A 17,147-nucleotide genomic window follows, 5' to 3' on the forward strand; every position below is an offset into this window, starting at 1 on the left:
TCAATGCAAAAAGCAGAGTGACGAGGTAGATGAGCTTAGAGCCTGGATTGGCACTTGGAATTATGATGTGGGGGAAATTAGTGAGACCTGGTTACGGGAGGGACAGGACTGGCAACTCAATATTCCAGAATACAAATGTTTTAGATGTGATAGAATAGGGGGTATAAAAGGGGGAGGAGTTGCTCTACTTGTGAAGGAGGACATTACTGCCGTGAGGTGGCAGGATGGTTTGGAGGGATCGTCCAGTGAGGCAGTTTGGGTGGAATTGAGGGGTGGAGGAGGCATGAGGGCATGAATAGGAGTGTATTATAGACCACCAAATGGGTCAAGAAAATTGGAGGAACAAATTTGTAAGGAGATAGCATATATGTGTAATAAACATCAGGTAGTGATCATGGGAGATTTTAACTTCCCTCACATTGATTGGGATACCCATACAGTAAGAGGGCTGGAAGGGCTAGAGTTTGTCAAATGTGTACAAGATAGTTTTCTTAATCAATACGTAGAGGAACCAACTCAGGACGGTGTAATACTGGATCTCCTGTTAGGGAACGAGATAGGTCAGGTGTCTGAGGTTAATGTTAGAGAACAAATTGAGTCTAGTGATCACAACTCTATTAATTTTAGGGTAGTTTTAGGGAAGAGGAAGGAGGGGCCTAAAGTTGAGGTTCTGGATTGGAGAAAAGCAAATTTCAAAGGAATAAGAATGGATTTGGGGAGTATTGAGTGGGACATGATTTTTTCAGGAAAGGAAATAAATGAAAAATGGAGAATATTCAAAGAAGAAATGTAGAGAGTACAGAGTAGATGTGTCTCAGTGAGGATGAAAGGAAAGGCTGGAAGTCAGACGGAGCCTTGGTTTTCGAGGAATATTAGAAATTTGGTTAGGAGAAAGAGGGAGGTGTACAAGAGGTATAAACAGCAGGGTGATGAGAAATTGAAAGAGGACTTCAAGGAGTGTAGAAAAAAATCTTCAGAAAGAAATTAGAAAGGCCAAAAAGAGGCATGAAGAGGCTTTGGCAGGCAGAGTAAAAATAAATCCAAAGGGTTTCTATAGGTACATTAAAAGTAAAAGATTAGTGAGGGATAGAATTGGACCCCTTGTAGATAGAATTGGACCCCTTGTTAGAAGTCAGAGGAGATGGGGGAAATTTTAAATGATTTATTTTCCTCGGTATTCACTCGGGAAAAAAATATTGTACCAGTTGAAGTAAAGAAAAATAGTGGAGAGGTCATGAATCATATAAGGATAACCGAGGAGGTAGTGATGGCAGTGTTAAAAAAGATAAAGGTGGACAAATCTCTGGGTCTGGACAAAGTATTCCCAAGGACACTCAGGGAGGCTAGTGTACAGATAGTGGGGCCATTAACAGAGATATTTAGGATGTCACTGGTCATGGTGGTAATGCCAGAGGATTGGAGGGTGGCTCATGTTGTTCCGCTGTTTAAGAAAGAGTCCAAATGTTAGCCTGGAAATTATAGACCTGTGAGTCTGACGTCTGTGGTGGGTAAGTTAATGGTAAGTGTTCTGAGGGATGGCATTTACAAATATTTGGAAGAACAGGGATTGATCGGTAGTAGTCAGCATGGTTTTGTCAGGGGTAGATCATGCTTAACAAACATTATAGAGTTTTTCTTGGGGGTTACAAAAAAGATTGATGAATCGAAGACTGTGGATGTTGTCTATTTAGTTTTTAGTCAAGCTTTTGACAAAGTTCGCCATAGGAGGTTAGGCAAAAAGGTAGAGGCATTAGATATAAATAAGGAGGTAGTGAAATGGATTCAGCAATGGTTGGATGGGAGGTATCAGAGAGTAGTAGTAGAAAATTGTTTGTCAAATTGGAGGCCAGTGACTAGTGGAGTTCCTCAGGGATGAGTCCTGGGTCCACTATTGTTTGTTATATATATTAACGATCTGGAAGAAGGGGTAGTGATGTGGATAAGTAAGTTTGCAGATGATACAAAGATTGGTGGTATTATGGACAGTGAAGAAGATTACCATAGCTTAAAAAGAGATATAGGAAAGCTAGAGGAGTGGGCTGAGAAATGGCTGATGGAATTTAATACGGATAAGTGTGAAGTGTTGCATTTTGGAAAGGCAAATCTAATTAGGTCATTTACATTGAATGGTAGACAATTGAGGAGAGCAGAGCAACAAAGGGATTTAGGAGTTATGGTAAATAGTACCCTCAAAGTTGATACTCGGGTAGATAGAGTGGTGAAGAAGGCATTTGGAATGTTGGCCTTCATAAATCGGAGTATTGAATTCAAGAGTTGGGATGTTATGATGAAATTGTACAAGGCATCGGTGAGGCCAAATTTGGAGTACTTTGTGCAGTTTTGGTCACCGAATTATAGGAAAGATATAAACAAAATAGAGAGAGTGCAGAGAAGGTTCACGAGAATGTTGACAGGATTTCAGGGTTTGAGTTACAGAGAAAAGTTGAGCAGCCTGGGGATTTTTTCTCTGGAGCGTAGAAAATTAAGGGGGGATTTGATGGAGGTGTTCAAGATGTTAAAAGGGACAGACAGAGTAAACGTTGATAGGCTTTTTCAATTAAGAGTGGGGGATATTCAAAGCAGAGGCCATGGTTTGAGTTGAAGGGGGAAAATTATAAAGGGAACATGAGGGGGAATTTCTTGATGCAAAGGGTGTTTGGGATGTGGAATAAGCTTCAAACAGAGGTGATTGAAGCAAGGACGTTATTTACATTAAATATAAGACTGGATAATTACATGGAGGGGAGAGGATTGGAGGGGTATGGACCAGGTGCTGGTCAGTGGAACTTGGAGGGTGGGGATTTGTTCAGGCATGAACCAGTGGGGCCACACTGGCCTGTTCTGTGCTGTATATGGTTATATAGCAATGAGAGGTTTAACAGTGTTGTATGATAAAATGTGTCAGATAATGTTTCACTAGTTTCAGAGTGGGGGGAAGCTTTAATGGTGATGTATAGTGCATGGAGACAGATAATATGACACCCGGTTCAAAGTGGGGAGGTTTACCAGTGATGTATAATAAACTCTGGCATATACTGTTATACCCAATTCACAGAGGGGATGGGAGACTGAGAGGGATACTGTGAAACCGGGTTCACATTAGTGAGAAGGTTTAACAGTCAGGTTCAGTTAACTGTGGCAGGTAGTGTGACACCAGGTTCACAGTGCGGAAGAGGTTTAAAGGTGACACGCTATACAATGTTGCAGATACAGAGACACAGAGTTAACAGTGGGGAGAAATTTTAATGTTGATTTTCAAAAGACTGAGGCAGATATTATTTCACTGGGTTCACAGTGGGGAGAAGGTCTATGGGCTATATAACTTATATTGAGGTGGATACTGTCACATCAGGTTCACAGTGGGGAGAAGGTTTAACGGTGATGTACGGTAAATTGAGATAGATACTGTGACACCAGGTGCACAGTGGGGAATAAGGTTTAACAGTGATGTATGGTAGCCTGAGACAGATACTGTGACACTGTATTCACAGTGGGGAGAAGATTTAATGATGATATACAGTGAATTGAGGTAGATACCATGACTCTAGGTGCACAGTGCGGAGAAGGTTTAATGGTGATGTACGATAAACTGTGGTAGGTACAGTAAAACCGGCCTCACAGTGGGGAAAAGATTTCCTGGTGATTCACGAGAAACTGAGATGCTGGGACATGGACAGGGTTGACGGTGGGGAGAATGTTTAACAGTTCTGTTTGATAAACTGTGACAGAGAAAGTGACACTGTTTTCACTGCTGGGAGAATGTTTAACGGTGATGTACGATAGATGTATGCAGATACTCTGACACCAGCTTCACAGGGGGGAGAATGTTTATCGGTGATGTACGGTGAACTGAGATAGATACTGAGATAATGGGTTCACGGGAGTGAAAATGTTTAACATTAATGTACGATAAACTGTGTCAGATACTGTGACACCAGGTTCGCAGTGGGGAGAATGTTTAACAAGATGTACAATAAACTGTGGCAGATACTGTGACACTAGATTCACAGTGGGTAGGTTTTAACGGTGATGAACAGTAGACTTAGGTAGGTATTGTAACACCAGGTTCACAGGGGGGAGAAGGTTTAACATTGATGTACATTTGAATGAGGCAGAATCTGTGAGACAGGATTCACAGTCATGAGAAAGTTTAACAGTGATGTTCTATAAACTGTGTCAGATACTGTGACAACAAGTTCACAGTGCGAAGAACGTTTAATGGTGATGTACAGTAGACTGGGACAGAAACTGTGACACCGGGCTCAGAGTAGGAAGCATGCTGAAGGTGATGTACAGTTAACTTTGACAGATACTGCTGACACCGGATTCACTGTAGTGAGAAGGTTTAACAGTGATGTACAATAAATTCTGGCCTATACTGTGACATCAGGTTCATATTGGGGAGAAGGTTTAATGGCGATGTATGGTAGAGGGAGGCAGATACTGTGACACCAGGCTCATTGTATTGTTCATTTACCTTAATTACAACATCTAATTTATATGCTCCATTTTTTTGTGGTAACTTCCAAACATTCCATAAACTTCAATTCTAATCAGATTTTGTTAATTTAAATAGGTCACCACTAAAAGCCTAAATCGTTTGGTCTCTTAAGTACACAGCACAAAATTAAATTCTTTACCTGGGTTTGGTTCAACGGCACTTCAGTCTGCTTCATTATTTTTTCAGTCCCTTGTTTTGTACTTTCTGCTTTGCCCAGTCGATTCGCCTAATGGGCATCCAACTCTATCTTCTCAGCTTGACCCAACGTCTCCTCTGTAAACTTAAGCAAACCAAGGAGACCAAAGTTAAAATTTTCACATTGGCATTTTCAAACACAAAAATGACGCTGTGAGTTGCAATTTCACATCAAAATCCCACTTGCTAAACTTGCAAGCAACTGCACCGCATCCTACAGCTGGAAAATTGCAAGAGAACTGCTTGGTTAAAGCAAAGACTCCACCCACTCACCCCATTAAAGGCCTCCAAGTTTACAACAGATAGCAACCTGAAAGTTAAATACAAACATCTGTATCAGGAAGATTAACGGGCTTAAAAAAATAATTTCCACTATTGAAAGAAAACTCCTCAGGGAACACCAGGCTCTTGTTGAACAATTCCTGTTGTATTGCTCAAAATGGTTTGAATCTTGATTTCAAGCAGAGTCATTTGGTGAGATTGTTGGTCCAGAACAAACCCTGCCAACACACTCCCTTAAATACCTGCAAAGACCTGGTTCAGCTCTGCTCCATGCTAAAGCTATCAAGCTTTTCTGAAAAGATAACAAACTTCAGATGCTGGTACATTGAGTCACAAAAACACTAATGCTTCCCTGAACAACACAACAAGAACCTTCCCGAGTGGTAAATATCAACAAGACATAATATCATTTCACTGTTGTGTTTGTGTCGTTGGAGAATTCCCTTTCCATTCAATCAGAATTAGAGTTTTGGGTGCTGTATTTGAGAAAAGATGTGCTGGTGTTGGAGAAGGTCAGAGATGATTTACTGGAATGATATCAGGAATGAAAGGGTTAGTGTATGAGGAACAATTGTCGACTCTTCGACTGTACTAGTTGGAGTACAGAAGGATAAGGGGGACCTCAGAAGCATTTCAAATGCTGGAAGGCTTGGACAGAGTACATATGGCAAAGATGTTTCCATTGGTAGGAGATTCTAGGACAGGAGAGCATAATTTCAGGATAAAAGGGTGTCAATTTAAAACAAATGTGGAAAAAATTATTTTGTCAGTGCGTCGTAAAACCCACGTGAGGTCATTGGGTGTATTTAAGGCAGAGATTAACAGGTATTTGATACGTCAAGGAATTAATGGTAATGGGGAGAGAGCTGGGCAGTGGGGCTGAGTGGAAGAATGGTGGAACAGACTCGATGGGTCTACTTCTGCTCCTATATCTTGTGATCTATATCCTGCTGGAGACCTAGACAACCCTCCTCTTGTGTTCCATTCTTAGAAAACATTCTGCATCGTGGTTTTATGTCACGTGAACCCATTTCCGATTGAATCCCATGTTACAAGTAACCCAATGCAAATTCTGCATTGAGAGGACTGCAGCTTCCTCATTTTAAAAATTGTTATGGAGCAGCTCAAATGAGGCTTCTTTTTTTGAAAGGGATAAAATAGAATCAAATAAAATAGGAGAGGGAAAAGCAGAAGAATTTATGTACAAGTGGGAATCAAAATTAATGGTTGGTGATAAAGATACACAATTGTTGAAACATTTGATTAATATATGGAATAAAATAAATGATGTAATTGGTGTAAGTGGATGTACATCACCCAGAATGGCTTTGATTCAAAATCCTCGTATCCTCGTATCTTCAGGATCATCAATTGCTGGATAGCTGGTTTCGTAAGGGGATTATAAATGTTGAAGATTGTTATGAAAGGGGTCAATTAATGTCATTTGAGCAACTGAGAAATAAATATCATATAACTCATCGCAATCTTTTTTGCTATTTCCAACTAAGAGCATTTTTTTTATATAATTTTTTATCTTTCACACCATAAATCACATTAACCATGATACACATTTTTTCCTTTTCACACATATACAATGTCATTTTCTCACCCCCCTCCCTCCTCCCCTCCCACACTCCCCACCTCCCCCCTCCCGTCCATTTAAGGTATAAAATCTAGGATACATTAAACCAGTCAGACAATGTTGTCATTCAATAAAAATACACCAAAAATTCCACTGAGTCCATTCTTTTCATTTCCTTTTCCTTCCGTTAACTTAGGTAGTGATTGTCCCCAGTAGGTTTTCGCTATTGTGTTTAATATAAGGCTCCCATATTTGTTCGAATATTTCAATATTATTTCTTAAACTATATGTTATTTTTTCTAATGGAATACATTTATTCATTTCTATATACCATTGTTGTATTTTCAAATTATCTTCCAATTTCCAGGTTGACATAATACATTTTTTTGCTACGGCTAGAGCTATCTTAACAAATCTTTTTTGTGCATCCTCCAAATCAATTCCAAATTCTTTGTTTTTTATGTTACTTAGGAGAAAGATCTCTGGATTCTTTGGCATATTGTTTTCTGTTATTTTATTTAATATCTGATTGAGATCTTCCCAAAATTTTTCTACTTTCTCACATGTCCAGATTGCATGAATTGTTGTTCCCATTTCTTTTTTACATTGAAAACATCTATCAGATACTGTTGGGTCCCATTTATTTAACTTTTGAGGTGTAATGTATAGCCTGTGTATCCAGTTATATTGTATCATACGTAACCTCATATTTATTGTATTTCTCATCGTTCCAGAGCATAACTTCTCCCATGTTTCCTTTTTTATCTTTATATTTAAATCCTGTTCCCATTTTTGTTTAGTTTTACCATTTGTTTCTTCATTCCCCTTTTCTTGCAGTTTAATATACATATTTGTTATAAATCTTTTGATTATCATTGTAGCTGTAATCACATATTCAAAGTTACTTCCCTCTGGCAAACTCAAACTGCTTCCTAATTTATCCTTCAAGTAGGATCTCAATTGGTAATATGCCAGTGCTGTATCTTGAGTTATGCCTGGAAGTTTCCTCTCGCTTCGTCTGACTGCAGTTTTCCAACATTGAACCTCTTTCTGGGGGCTTTATTGTTCCTGGGCTTTGGCTTGAAGTGAAGGTTGAGCTTGCAGCGAACCAGCCGGTGGTCAGTGTGGCATTCCGCGCTAGGCATGACCCTGGTGTGGAGCACATCTTGTTTGTCACTTTCTCGCACCAGGATGTAGTCCAGGAGGTGCCAGTGTTTGGATCGGGGATGCATCCAGGTAGTCTTAAGGCCGTCCCTCTGCTGAAAAAGGGTGTTTGTAATGACAAGCCGCTGTTCTGCGCAGAGCTCCAACAGGAGGCGCCCATTGTCGTTGCACTTGCCGACGCCATGCTTGCCCAGGATTCCTGGCCAGGTTTCTGAGTCTTTGCCGACACGAGCGTTGAAGTCGCCCAGGATGACAACCTTGTCGGCTGTAGGGGTACGTTGGATGAGGTTGCGCAGGTCGGTGTAGAACTTGTTCTTTTCTGCTGGTTCCGCCTGGAGGGTTGGAGCATAGACACTGATGAGGGTGATGTGACGCTTGTTTTGAAGTGGGAGTCGCATGGACATGATTCGGTCCGAGAGGCCTGTCGGAAGGTTTTCGAGTTTGGAGGCAATGAATCTCTTGACCATGAAGCCTACACCAGATAGGCGTCGTTCATCCGAAGGCTTGCCAGACCAGTAGAGTGTGTAGCCCGCGCCGCGTTCTTGGAGGCTGCCTACATCTGCCAGGCGGACTTCACTGAGAGCGGCTATGTCGATGTCAAGTCTGAGGAGTTCATGTGCAATGAGGGCAGACCGACGTTCAGGTCGATGGCTGTCAGTCTTGTCTAGCATGGTTCTGATGTTCCAGCATGCTAGCTTGAGTTTGTGAGCATCTTTTGAGGGGGAGGACGTGGAGGGGGAGGACGTTGAGGGGGAGGACGTGGACCTGTCCTCGGGCCTGCGCAAAGGAGCTTTTAGGTGGAGTGCAGTGCGCGCAGTACTGGCCCCACCCTTTACACCCATGGTTCGTGTGCCGTGGCCAAGCAAGCTGGGACGTGGCAGCGAGGTCCTTGGGTCGTAGGTTTTATATCGGAGTGGCCTTCTCCTATGCAGGTTTATTACCCGGGCTGGAGGGGCCTGCCTCCCCTCCTAGGTCGGTCCATACTGCCCGGACCGGGGCCGAGGCCGCCGCAGTTCACCCTGTGCCTGGACTGGGGCCACCACCTCCCACTCCCTGCCCGGACCGGGGCCTCCGTCTGCCTCACTCGACCGAGGCCGGGGCCGCCATCTCCCCCTTGCTCCTGCCCGGATCGGGGCCGCCGCTGTCTACCCTTCGCCCGGACCGGGGCCGGGGCCGCTGCTGCTCTCCCTGTGCCCGGACTGGGGCCGCCGCCTCCCACTCCCTGTCCGGACCGGGGCCTCCGCCTGCCTCACTCGACCGAGGCCGGGGCCGCCGTCTCCCCCTTGCTCCTGCCCGGATCGGGGCCGCCGCCGTCTACCCTTCGCCCGGACCGGGGCCGGGGCCGCTGCTGCTCTCCCTGTGCCCGGACTGGGGCCGCCGCCTCCCCCTTGCTCCTGCCCGTATCGGGGCCGCCGCCGTCTACCCTTCGCCCGGACCGGGGCCGGGGCCGCTGCTGCTCTCCCTGTGCCCGGACTGGGGCCGCCGCCTCCCACTCCCTGTCCGGACCGGGGCCTCCGCCTGCCTCACTCGACCGAGGCCGGGGCTGCCGTCTCCCCCTTGCTCCTGCCCGGATCGGGGCCGCCGCCGTCTACCCTTCGCCGGGACCGGGGCCGGGGCCGCTGCTGCTCTCCCTGTGCCCGGACTGGGGCCGCCGCCTCCCACTCCCTGCCCGGACCGGGGCCTCCGCCTGCCTCACTCGACCGAGGCCGGGGCCTCAACATGATTATCCAACGGCACGAAAACCAACAAGGTCGGGTCAGATACAGCAATGAGCTCTCTGAACCCTTCTCCATTAACAATGGCGTGAAGCAAGGCTGTGTTCTCGCACCAACCCTCTTTTCAATCTTCTTCAGCATGATGCTGAACCAAGCCATGAAAGACCCCAACAATGAAGACGCTGTTTACATCCGGTACCGCACGGATGGCAGTCTCTTCAATCTGAGGCGCCTGCAAGCTCACACCAAGACACAAGAGAAACTTGTCCGTGAACTACTCTTTGCAGATGATGCCGCTTTAGTTGCCCATTCAGAGCCAGCTCTTCAGCGCTTGACGTCCTGCTTTGCGGAAACTGCCAAAATGTTTGGCCTGGAAGTCAGCCTGAAGAAAACTGAGGTCCTCCATCAGCCAGCTCCCCACCATGACTACCAGCCCCCCCACATCTCCATCGGGCACACAAAACTCAAAACGGTCAACCAGTTTACTTATCTCGGCTGCACCATTTCATCAGATGCAAGGATCGACAATGAGATAGACAACAGACTCGCCAAGGCAAATAGCGCCTTTGGAAGACTACACAAAAGAGTCTGGAAAAACAACCAACTGAAAAACCTCACAAAGATAAGCGTATACAGAGCCGTTGTCATACCCACACTCCTGTTTGGCTCCGAATCATGGGTCCTCTACCGGCACCACCTACGGCTCCTAGAACGCTTCCACCAGCGTTGTCTCCGCTCCATCCTCAACATCCATTGGAGCGCTCACACCCCTAACGTCGAGGTACTCGAGATGGCAGAGGTCGACAGCATCGAGTCCACGCTGCTGAAGATCCAGCTGCGCTGGATGGGTCACGTCTCCAGAATGGAGGACCATCGCCTTCCCAAGATCGTATTATATGGCGAGCTCTCCACTGGCCACCGTGACAGAGGTGCACCAAAGAAAAGGTACAAGGACTGCCTAAAGAAATCTCTTGGTGCCTGCCACATTGACCACCGCCAGTGGGCTGATAACGCCTCAAACCGTGCATCTTGGCGCCTCACAGTTTGGCGGGCAGCAGCCTCCTTTGAAGAAGACCGCAGAGCCTACCTCACTGACAAAAGGCAAAGGAGGAAAAACCCAACACCCAACCCCAACCAACCAATTTTCCCTTGCAACCGCTGCAATCGTGTCTGCCTGTCCCGCATCGGACTGGTCAGCCACAAACGAGCCTGCAGCTGACGTGGACTTTTTACCCCCTCCATAAATCTTCGTCCGCGAAGCCAAGCCAAAGAAAAAAGAAAGAAAGATCTTGAGTTATATTGTATTTATCTTTCATTTGTTCAAAGGATAATAATCTATTTCCTGAAAAACAATTTTCTATTCTTTTAATCCCTTTTTTCTCCCATTCTCTAAAGGAAAGGTTATCTATTGTAAAAAGGAGTAACTTGTTTTGCGTCAATATTAGTTTTGGTAATTGATAATTTGTATTATTTCTTTCTACATGAATCTTCTTCCAAATATTGAGTAGATGATGTAATACTGGAGAACTTCTATGTTGTACCAATTTTTCATCCCATTTATAAATATGTGTTCAGGTGTCTTTTCCCCTATTTTATCTAATTCTAATCTAGTCCAATCTGGCTTTTCCCTTGTTTGATAAAAATCTGATAGGTATCTTAATTATGCGGCTCTATAATAATTTTTAAAGTTTGACAGTTGTAAGCCTCCTTGTTTATACCATTCCATTAATTTATCTAGTGCTATCCTCGGTTTCCCCCCTTTCCATAAAAATTTCCTTATTATTTTCTTTAACTCCTTGAAGAATTTCTCTGTCAGTTGTATTGGCAATGCCTGAAATAGGTATAATATCCTTGGAAAAATGTTCATTTTAATACAGTTTATCCTTCCTATTAGTGTTAATGGTAAATCTTTCCAATGCTCTAAATCATCCTGTAATTTTTTCAGTATTGGATAATAATTGAGTTTATATAGTTGGCCGAGATTTTTGTTTATTTGTACACCTAGGTATCTTATTGCTTGCATTTGCCACCTAAATGGTGATTCTTTCTTAAATTTTGAGAAATCCGCATCATTCATAGGCATTGCTTCACTTTTATTTACGTTGATCTTGTAACCCGACACTTCTCCATATTCCTTCAATTTCTTATATAATTCTTTTATTGATAGTTCTGGTTCTGTTAAGTACACTATAACATCATCCGCAAATAGACTGATTTTATATTCCTTGTCTTTTATTTTTATCCCTTTTATATTATTTTCTGTTCTTATCAATTCTGCTAGTGGTTCTATAGCTAACGCAAACAATAAAGGTGATAGTGGGCATCCCTGTCGTGTTGACCTGCTTAAGTTAAATTGCTTTGATACATGTCCATTTACTGTCATTTTCACTAATGGTCCCTTATATAATGCTTTAATCCAATTAATATACTTCTCCGGTAAACTGAATTTTTGCAATACTTTGAACAAATAATTCCATTCTACTCTGTCAAAGGCCTTCTCTGCGTCTAAAGCAACTGCTACTGTTGGTGCTTTATTCCCTTCTACTGCATGAATTAAGTTAATAAATTTACAAATATTGTCTGTTGTGCGTCTTTTTTTGATAAATCCAGTTTGGTCTAGATTTACCATTTTCGGTACATACTCTGCTAATCTATTTGCTAATAATTTAGCTATTTTCTTATAATCTGTGTTAAGTAAAGATATTGGTCTATATGACGCTGGTGTGAGTGGATCTTTCCCTTGCTTTAGTATTACTGTAATTATTGCTGTTTTACATGAATCTGGTAAGCTTTGCGTTTTATACTAAGAGCATATTTGAAGGATAAGTAGGGACCAACCATGTTGTACTGAAATAGAAATTCCTTATAAAGAGGAATTGTTAAAAAAAATTATTTGATGATGTCCTCTTTATTACAAGTAGGAACTTTTAAATGAGAAGTTCATAAGTTGAGAAAAAGGTGTGAAATGGATCTGAATATTGTAATTGATTGGCAAATATGGGGAGGTCCATATCAGGATCTCAATGCAAGACATAAATTAGTTCAGTATAATTGTTTTTACTTCAGTCATGTAGCAGATGTCAGCAAGAATTTTATCTTAAAGCTGCACCTGGAGTCAGGTGACTCAGGCTATTGGATTTGAAAACCTCCTCAGGAAACTGATTTGGCAATAGAAACATAGAAACATAGAAGATAGGAGCAGGAGTAGGTCATTCGACCCTTCGAGCCTGCTCCGCCATTCAACGAGATCATGGCTGATCTTAAAGTTCAATACCCCGTCCCCGCCTTCTCTCCGTAACCTTTAATACCCTTATACTGAAGAAATAGATCTAATTCCCTCTTAAATATATTTAATGAACCTGCCTCTACTGCCCTCTGTGGCAATGAATTCCACAGATTCACCACCCTCTGGGTAAAGAAATTCCTCCTCATCTCGGTCCTAAATGGTTTGCCTATTATCCTCAAACCATGGCCCCGGGTTCTGGATTTTCCCACAATTGGAAACATCCCATCTGCATCCATTCTGTCCAGTCTTGCCAGAATTTTATGTCTCTATGAGATCCCCTCTCAATCTTCTAAACTCCAGCGAGTACAATCCCAATTTGCACAATCTTTCCTCATAAGTCATTCCTGCCATTCCAGGTATCAGCCTGGTGAATCGCCTCTGCACTCCCTCCATTGCAAGAACATCCTTCCTTAGATAAGGTGACCAAAACTGCACACAATACTCCAGGTGTGGTCTCACCAAGGCCCTGTACAGCTGCAGTAAGGTATCCTTTTTCCTATACTCAAACCCTCTTGATATGAAGGCCACATACCATTTGCCTTTTTAACCGCCTGCTGTACCTGCATTCTCGCCTTCAGAGACTGGTGTACAAGTACCCCTAGGTCTCTCTGCACTTCCCCATCTCTTAATCTATTGCCATTCAAATAGTAATCTGCCCTCCGGTTTGTATTACCAAAATGGATAACCTCACATTTATCCACATTGTAGTGCATTTGCCATGTATCTGCCCAGTCCCTCAATTTATCCATATCACACTGGAGCTTCCTGACTCACACTTCCGTGCACACAACCCCTCCTAGCTTAGTGTCATCTGCAAATTTGGAGATATTACATCAAATCCCCTCATCCAGATCATTAATGTAAATTGTGAACAGCTGGGGTCCCAGTTCAGATCCCTGTGACACCCCACTGGTCACCGCCTGCCACTCAGAAAATGAGCCATTTATCCCAACTCTCTGTCTTCTACCTGCCAGCCAGTTCTCAATCCACATCAATACTTTACCCCCAATCCCATGAGCCTTGATTTTGTAAGCCAGTCGTTTATGCGGGACCTTATCGAAGGCCTTTTGGAAGTCCAGGTACACCACATCCACTGGCTCTCCCCCATCTATTTTACCTGTCACCATCTCAAAGAATTCCAATAGATTTGTCAAGCACGATTTTCCTTTTGTAAATCCATTTTGACTCTGTCCGATCCCTTCTCTGCTAGTCATATGCTCCGCTATTACATCCTTAATAATGGATTCCATCATTTTGCCCACTACTGATGTAAGCCTCACCGGCCTATAATTCCCTGCTTTTTCTCTACCCCCCTTTTTAAATAGTGGGGTAACATTAGCTATCCTCCAATCCATGGGTACTGATCCTGAGTCTATCGAGTTCTGGAAAATAATTCTTAAAGCATCTGCTATCTGAATGGCCACTTCCTTGAGTACCCTACGATGTAGATTATCAGGTCCTTGGGATTTATCTGCCTTCAATCCCATCAATTTCCCCAAGACCATGTCCTTAGAGATACTGATTTCTTTCAGTTCCTCCCTTGCATTAATCTCTATGTTTCCCAACATCCTTGGGAGGTTATTTGTATCCTCTCTTGTGAAAACAGAATGAAAGTAAGAATTTAATTGGTCTGCCATTTCCTTACACCCCATTATATATTCCCCTGATTCTGACTGCAAGGGACCTACTCTGGATTTCACCAATCTTTTCCTCTTGACATATTTATAAAATCTTTTGCTGTCGGTTTTTATATTTGCCGCAAGCTTACTTTCATAATTTATTTTTGCTCTCTTGATCACGTGATCCAGGGGAGTTGTATTAATTCACTTCAATGCAGCATTTTGGATCTATTGACCAAAGTTCCACACTGCAGCAGTGAGGAAGGAATTCACAACTAGTTTTTCTTCTACAGTTACTTCTTACACCAGTGAAATTGAATAGAATAAAATCAGATTTATCACATCAATGTTTAAGGTGTGGTGAAGATATCGCAACTTTCTTGCATTCAACTTATCTTTGTCCTAATGCAAGATCTTTTTGGGGAGAATTACAATATTTATGGAACAAGTTATAGGAGATGTTTTTCCACAGAATCTGACCTTATTTTTATTAAGAAATATGGAAGGAACAAGGACCAAATTAAATCTATTAATATATCAATTGAAATTTGTTAAATTAACGTTAGCGGTGATGAGGACATGTATAGAACTTACTTGGAAATCCCATATATTTTTAGGGATGCCAAGATGACATGCAAAAATTCAAAGTTGTATTCCTTTGGAAAAAATTACATTTCGCTTGAGAAATATATACTCTATGCTTTTGCAAATTTGGCACCTGAATATTCAAATATCAGGCTTCAATTTGTAATAATGCCCTTTCCATCCCTCTAGACATGTGAGATTCTCCTCTTAGTTAATTTTTTTTTTATTTAGATTTGTTAGATTTCTTCGCCACCGTGAACTCTGGGGAAGCGGACGACTAGTGCAGGGCACCAGAAAACAGAAAGACCACACCCCACCAACATCTCAGAAGCAGAGGATTCAATCCATGGGTCAGTGACCAAGGCAGCAGACCAGTGGGGGGTTCTGCAGCTGAAAGACCCACATAGGTGGCAGGTTGTTGGTGACTTGAAGAGAGGAACCCACGCAGGCTGTGGGCTTCTGGACAAAGCAGTCAAGGAACTCACACCAGGCTGTGGATTGCTAGAGACTTGGTCAAAACTGGCTAAAAGGGTGTCAGGTATCAGACCTGGGATACGAGTGAGTGCTAAATGGTTCCTAATTATGTCAGAGGTTCAAAACTGGAGCATACATCTGTGAGCATTAAAAGAGAATCCACAGACCCTCAGTGACTTGGCCCAGGGTTTGGGGTGGTGGGGGGTGGGGGGGGAGCACTCAGTCTTTCTCTGACTGCAAGAAGCATTTCAGGAAATTTCTGCCAGAGGTAAGTCTGTCTGCCTTATAGCAAGAAAAAAGCAATTTTGTGTGACATGACACTTTTTAATTACATGACAGTAAATTGTCTCCTGAAATAGAGAGAGGTTCAAGTTTCAAACTATTACAAACTCCACTCAACAGATTATACCTCTTCCCACTTTTTTTTTTGCAAGGACACCATTGATTTGATCACAACTCCTCTGCTGCATCTGTCCTGTGACAGATTATGTATTTTACATTGTATATAGAGATGTTTTTGAAAGAGTTAGATTGGAGGAGTCGTTTAGGTCACAAACAAACACATACACTGCACAAAACAGCTCTTATTTAAAATACAAGAGCTTTGCTGAGAGTGAGTCATTCAGGCGCCGAGAGTCTTTACAAAGACAAAACAAGGAGACTGTTTTGCTAAAGAATTTCAAAAGCAGGTGTAAATGGATTATTGTTTTAAAGCAACAGATTAATGGACTCAGAAGTTTGAGTCCAGTGCAGTCATCTGGCTGATACCAGTTTGCTATTCTAAGAAGGTCATGTGGTTTTTCAAGCAGAGAAGAGAGACCAAATAGGCTTTTTCTAAAAGAGAGAGAGAGAGAGAGAGAGATGGCAAGCCAGCATCTTGTTTTTAAGATGGGTCGTGAGTTCTCAGTTCAGCCTGTTGAAAAACAGGAAATGGCTGGCTAGAAATGATGTTTCACCTGAAATAAGGGAAACAAAAGGAAATCAATGGTGACCTGCAGAAGAGGTTATCATTTGGAAAACCCTTATGGGTCAAGGTTCTTTGGCAAGACACCAAAGTGGCTGATCAGAGGGAATCAGTTTATGTGTGTTCAATGAGCAGGAAATCCCTCTCTGAAACCAACAAGAGCTTTCCTGGAGGGTAAACATTTACTTTTAAGCACCAGAGCTTATCATTCATATTCAAATTCATAAATGTTGAATTCTATGCACAGTATAAGAATTGATAGACACCGGTGAACTTGGAGTTGTGTCAAAGAACTTTATGCACATTAAATACACCTGCACTTCGAATTAGAAGGGGGTAATGGAAGGCTGTTAATAGTGATAAGTTAAAGTTTGATCCCGTTTTTTTTAAAAAGAAAATTAAAAACAATGTTTGTTTAAGTATGAATGGTGTTATTGCTTAAAATCTGCCTGTGATGGAAAGTATTCTTGGACTGAATAGACATCTGGGCCAAATGGCTATTTAAAGACAATCTGTACATGATTGTACATCCTAAAGTACAATGACTACTTCTATCCACTAAAGATTGTTAAAGAGCAAGAATAGACAATACAATCACATAAAATTCCCATCCATACAGCACACGTATTAATACACAGAACGATCACACCTCCTTATCGGTCAGGAAGGGCCTACACTTCCCAAGGAGCCTGAGAAAGTCAAGGCTAACGGCTCTCATCCTGAGATTTTACAGGAGCGCAGTTGAGTCTCGACATTTGGATGGTCTAGTTGCTGTATAGC

General features: G+C 42.6%; 1 long non-coding RNA gene across 1 annotated transcript in view; it reads right to left on the reverse strand.

Moving 5' to 3' along the window:
• Window positions 1-4,969: 4,969 nt before the first annotated feature.
• Window positions 4,970-17,147, reverse strand: part of LOC138745162 (uncharacterized) — a 34,115-nt gene continuing 21,937 nt past the window's right edge. The window contains exons 3-4 of the long non-coding RNA XR_011346077.1: window positions 6,296-6,360; window positions 4,970-5,006 (exon numbers count right to left, since the gene is read on the reverse strand). This is a non-coding gene — a long non-coding RNA (uncharacterized lncRNA). The remainder of the gene's footprint in view (window positions 5,007-6,295; window positions 6,361-17,147) is intronic.

Source organism: Narcine bancroftii, chromosome 11 (genome assembly GCF_036971445.1).
Source record: "Narcine bancroftii isolate sNarBan1 chromosome 11, sNarBan1.hap1, whole genome shotgun sequence".
NCBI lineage: Eukaryota > Metazoa > Chordata > Chondrichthyes > Torpediniformes > Narcinidae > Narcine > Narcine bancroftii.